The following is a 6,421-nucleotide window of genomic DNA, read 5'->3' on the forward strand; positions in this document are numbered from 1 at the left end:
TAATATATATAAAATCTGCTGCCTAACAGACACATGAAAAGATGCTCATCACTCATCATCAGGGAAACACAAATCAAAACTGCAATGAGATATCACCTCACACCTGTCAGAATGGCTAAAATTAACAACACAGGAAAGGATAGGTGTTGGCAAGTATGCAGAGAAAAGGGAACCCTTTTAAATCATTAGTGGGAACGCAAACAATGGAAAACAGTGTGGAGGTTCCTCAACAAATTAAAAACAGAACTACCCTATGTTCCAGCAATTGCACTCTTAGGTATTTATCCAAAAAATACAAAATACTAATTCAGGGGATACATGCACCCCAATATTTATAACAGCATTATCTATAATAGCCAAATTATGGAAATGTCCAGCATCTGATGAATGGATAAAAAGTCCTGATACACACACACACACACACACACACACACACACACACACACACACTGGAATATTACTCAGCCATAAAAAAGAATAAAATCTTGCCATTTGCAATGACATGTATAGAGGCAGATACTATCCTAAACAAAATAAGTCAGTCAGAGAAAGACAAATACAGTATTATTTCACTCATATGTGGAATTTAAGAAACAGATGAACAGAACATAGGGGTTTAAAAAAAAAAGTGGCAAACCAGAAAACAGACTCTTATATTAAGCACAAACTGAGAGTGACTGGAAGAGAGATGGCAGGGGATGGGTTAAATGGCTGGTGGGCCTTAAGGAGGAAAGTTGTTGTGATGAGCACTGGGTGTTATATGTAAGTGATGAATCACTAAATTTGACTCCTGAAATTAATATTACATTGCATGCTAACTAACAGAAATTTAAGTAAAAACTCGGGGAAAAAAGAAACAAAAATGAAAAAACAAAACAAAACAAAATCTGCTGCCATTTAATAATACACCATGAAATTTTCCATCCAAATAAATACACATTCAAATTAGTTTTTCATGGCTAGGTAATATTCCATTAAATACATGAACCATAATTTAGTTTTTCCAGCTTTATCGAGATATACTTGACATATTGTATTAGTTTAAGGTATACATTGATACACATATATTTGAAAATAATTACCTTTGTAGTGTTAGCTAACACTTCCATCACCTCTCACATAATAACCATCTCCTTTTTGTGGTGAGAACATTAAGATCTACTCTCTTCCTTTCCTTTCAAGTATATAATATAATATTATTAACTGTAATTACCATGTTGTACATTAGATCCCCCCAAATTATTCATCTTTACATAACTTAAAGTTTGTACCTTTCGATGAACATGTCCCCATTTCCCCACTGCCCCAGACCCTGGTAACAACCATTCTTCTCTCTCTTTCTATGAGTTTCATCTATTTTAGGTTCTGCATATAACTGATAACACACAGTATTTGACTTTCTCTGTCTGACTTATTTCATTTAGCGTAATGCTCTCAATGTCCATCCATGTTATTGCAAATGGCAGGATTTCTTTCTTTCTCATGGCTGAGTAATAGTCAATTATATGTAATATATGTATACTCTTGATTATATAATATTCAGTTATATATAATATAATGTATAATGCTATATATAACATAATCCTGATTATGTATATGATAGGTTTATATCATATCACAAATATATATATAAAATCCTGATATATGTACATGTATATAATCATGTCTTCCTTATTCATTCATCTGTTGACAGACATTTAAACTGTTTCCATATCTTGGCTATTTGTGAATAATGCTGCAGTGAACATGGAGGTGCAGGTATCTCAAGATCTTGATTTTACTTCCTTTGGATATATATACACAGAAGCAAAAATACTGGCTCATATGGTATTCTTCTTAGATTTTTCTTGAGGATCCTCTATACTGTTTCCATAGTGACTACTCCAGTCTAGATTACCACCAAGGGTTACGTTTTTTCCACATTACCACCATATCTGTAATCTCTTTTTTTTTTATAATAATCATTCTATCAAGTGTGAGGGCTATCTCAACGTGGTTTTCATTCTCATTTGCCAGATGACTAGTGACATTGAACACCTTTTCATGAACCTGTTGGCCATTTGTATATATCCTTTGCAAAAATGTCTATAAAGTTCCTCTGCCATTCTTTTAATCAGATTGTTTTCTTGCTATTGAGTTGTAGGAGTTCTATCTTTTATAAGTTTACTCTTCATAAGATATATGTCTGACAAATATTTTCTCCCATTTAGTAGATTGACTTTTCATTTTGTTAATACTTTGCTATGCAGAAGTTTTTGGGTTTTTTTTAATTTAGTGCCACTTACTAATTTTTTTCTTTTGTTTCTTGTGCTTTTGACATCATATCCAAAGAAGCATTACCAAGACCAGTGTCAAGGAGCTATTCCCCTAAGTTTTTTTCTAGGAGTTTCATGGTTTCAGTCTTTTATCCAATTTGGGTTAATTTTTGTGAGTGCTTTAAGATAAGTATCCTTTTTCATGCTTCTCCATGTGGTTTTCTAGTTTTCCCAATACCATATATTGAAAGGACTATCCTTTATCCATTAAGTATTCTTGACTTCCTTGTCAAATATCGTTAACCGTATATGCTAGGGTTTATTTCTGGGCTTTCAATTATGTTCCATTGGTCTATGTGTGTTTTATGCTAGAACCATACTGATTTTATTTCTACGGCTTCATAGTATAGTTTGAAATCACAAAGTGTGATGCCTCCAGCTTTGTTCTTTCTTGGGATTGCTTTGACTATACAGGGTCTTTTGTGACTTTGTACAAATTTTTGGATTGTTTTATCAATTTCTGTGGAAAATGCCACTGCAATTTTAATAGGTATTATATTGACTGTATAAATAGCTCTGGGATGTATGGACATTTTAACAATATTAATTCTCCTAATTCATGAACACAGAATATATAAACACAACAAATTATTGTTTGTGTCTTCAATTTATTTCATCAACATGTTATAGTTTTTCAGGGTACATATCTCTCACTTCCTTGGTTAAATTGATTAAGTATTTTGGTGCTATTGTGAATGGGACTGTCTTCTTTATTTTTCAGATAGTTCATTATTGGTGTCTAGAAACGCAACTGATTTCTGTGATTTGTATCCTGCAACTTTACCGAAATAGTTGATTAGTTTTAACAGTTTTTTGGTGGAGTCTTTAGGATTTTCTGTATACAAGATGATATTATCTGCAAACAAATACAATTCTACTTCTTCCTTTCTAATTCATATACCTTTTTTTCTTGACTAATTGCTCTGAGTAGGATTTCCAGTGCTACATTAATAGGAGTAGTGAATGTGAGCACCCTTGTCTTGTTCCCGATCTTAGAGGGAAAGCTTTCAATCTTTCACCATAAAGTATAGTGTTAGTTATGGGTTTGTCATATATGGTCTTTATTATTTTAAGGATTGTTTCTTCTTTACCTAACTTGTTGAGGGTTTTTATCATGAAATGATGCTATATTCTGTCAAATGCGTTTTGTATATCTATTGAAATGATCACTTGATTTTTTTAATTTGAAGATTTTTTTGATCATATGATTTTTATCTTGCATTCTATTAGTGTGGTGTGTCACATTTATTGATTTGCATATCTAGAACCATCCTATTTCACCATAATGTTGACATCACTCACATAATTTATTTTAAAAACATTTTTAGGGGACTCTGGGTGGCTCCATGGGTTAAGCCATCTGCCTTCAACTCAGATCATAATCCCAGGGTCCTGGGATCTAGCCCCTCATTGTGCTCCCTGCCAAGCAGGGGGCCTGCTTCTCCCTCTCCCTCTGCCTGCCGCTCCCCCTGCTTGTGCTCTCTCAATCTCTCTCTCTCTCTCTCTCTGTCAAATAAATAAATAAAATATTTTTTAAAATTTTAATTCCTCTAAATGTTTCCATATATATTTAAGCTGTTCCCTATTTTTGCTAATGGAGACAACTCTTCGATGAACAGCTTTGCATTTACAACTTTGTTTACTTGTTTCATTACTTCCTGAGTATAAATGTCTAGATGTGGTATTGCTAAGTCAATTTTCTAATTTTCATGATTCCTAACTCTTTGGAATCTTCTTGTTCATTGACTTTCTGGAAAATGATTGAATGTATTCTTTCAATACAGTCACTCCCATCCCGTTGGTCAATAAATCCAAGTATTACCCAAGCTGTATAGTGCCAAAGAGTATTTAGCCAGGTGTGGACAGAGAAAGAACAAGCCAACTATCCTGAATCCTTTGGGATGTGTGCATGATGGTCTTCTCCCACAAGGAAAACAAAACAAAGACACGGCAAAAACTCAAAGAAAACTTTGGAAGACTAAAACCAGCTATTCTTTGGTTTCAGCATTTCTGATGATTATTATGTCATTTGCAAATGATGGTCCAGGTTATTCTGCTCAGATAACACATATTTCTCTCCTCCAAAGATGTTAGCCTTTTATGTCTTCCTTCTAAATGTTCTTTAAAATGTTGTCTCTGGAGAAAAGAAAAGAATTAAAAACAAGGAAGAATTTCTGGCAGAACAGTATGATCTGCTCCATTAACTGTGTTCTGTCTTTCCTCCAGTTTCTCCCCTAGTTAATAACTCTTCAGGAAAAAAAAATTTTTTTTTTACTGATAGAATTATTTTCCCTAATCTTTGTGTAGTTTGATTTGGAAACATTCCTAGACCAACATCCAAAGTAATTTAGGGCAAGTGAAAAAGGTGAAGCTGACCTTGACCAAAATTCAAGTAATCGCTCATGGTTGGTTCTGTCAGAGGAACTGGTGATCAGAAGGCAGGACCGTAGCAGCGATTAAGAGAAAAAGGTTTCAACATCCCTTTACTTCCCTGAGTAGTTGAGAACTTGCTGGTTGGAAGAGTTGGGTTGGGGGGCGATCAAAGAGTGGAGTGGCCTCCTGTAAAGAACACCAAGCTAAGAGCCTAACAGTTTTGGGTTGTGGCCTTTTCCATAACTGATTTCATAACTGGTTCCATAATAGTTCCAACTGTTCCAGCTATCACCTTGGAACACATTATCACTTAGAAGCAGTAGAGTATAGTGGTCGAAAACCCAGGCTTTGGACTCAAGCAAGGAAAATTAGAAGGCCTTGTCCCAAAACTCAAGGAGCCTGGATTCTGGATTTTTTAGTATCTAAACAAAAACATTAATTGTCAGAAAAGTTCTGTTTATAGCAATCCTGCTGTCAGGCAAGAGGAAGATTGACTCTGCCTCTGAATCATGTGTCTGCTGTTTATTGGGACTCTGGTCTTGTCTAAGTTACTTTACTTCTCTCATCTTGGGTGTCCTTATCTTAAAAACGAGGGTAATATGCCTACCCAACAGAGTTGTCATGGGAATTAAATGTATAAAGCACTCAACAAAGTGCTTGACACAGAATGTTATAGCTATGGTTGTATTATTATGATTATCCCTTCTAAATCACAGTTGACTCATCCTGTGAGATAGGATGTTACCTGAGGTTTACTACAGTTTCTTCTATTTAATTCAAATATTTCACATTTAAAATACTGTGCAAGCACAAAATCTGCCCCTACACTTTCAATTTAATCAGAGCACTTTAGCTTTAAAAGTATACATGTTGTTCACTTATAAACTATTCTCAGATAAATAAGATCATCATGGTTAAATGCCGGTCACCATAACTAACAACTGAGTTCTCAACTTCCATTTAACCCAATGAGGTACAGAACATACACAGTCAAACACAATGATCTCTTCTCCTATCCTCACACCTCTGAGCTTATTTCCTGCAACACTCTCTGTCCCCAGCCCTCCCCAGCCTCAGTAGTCTCCTCGTTATTCCACTGAGAACACAATGCACAATCCCATCACAGAGCTGTTCCCTCTTCCTGGAATATCCTTCCCCTAGATGTTCACAGGTCCTGTTCCCTCACTTCATACAAGTTTCCCATGAGAAGAGCCTTCCGTGTCCACAATCCTCCCTCTTATCAGTTCCTAACCCTATATCCTCAGTATTTATTGTCCCATATATTACATATATGTTTGTTCTTGTTCATGCCCTTCGCTATAAGTATGTTCCAAAAAGGGGAAGATTTTGTTCCTGTTCCTATCTGATTCCCCAGAGTCTAGAAGTATGCCTGGTGTATAGTAGGAACTCAGCAAACATTTGACAGTTGAATGAATGAATGAATGAATGAATGAAGAAGGAAGGAAAGAGGAAGGAAACAAAGAAATAAAGACTCATGAAGAGTGGATCAAAGATTAAAAGGGTAATCTGTTACTCCTTTCCTAAAAATCTGTATACTATCTATTAGGAGCCTTAATTACTTCAACTGACAAGCACATTTTTTTTCTTTTCTTTTTTTTTTCTAGTTTTAGTGAGAAGGAATAGTTTTAACTCAAGCATATGTTTGACTGGTTATAGGAAGAGTGGCAGGAAAGAGCGTTTTAGGCTGGGCTAGAATTTACTCAACCAACTTT

This window comes from Nyctereutes procyonoides, unplaced genomic scaffold (assembly GCF_905146905.1).
Source record: "Nyctereutes procyonoides isolate TBG_1078 unplaced genomic scaffold, NYPRO_anot_genome, whole genome shotgun sequence".
NCBI classification, from domain to species: domain Eukaryota; kingdom Metazoa; phylum Chordata; class Mammalia; order Carnivora; family Canidae; genus Nyctereutes; species Nyctereutes procyonoides.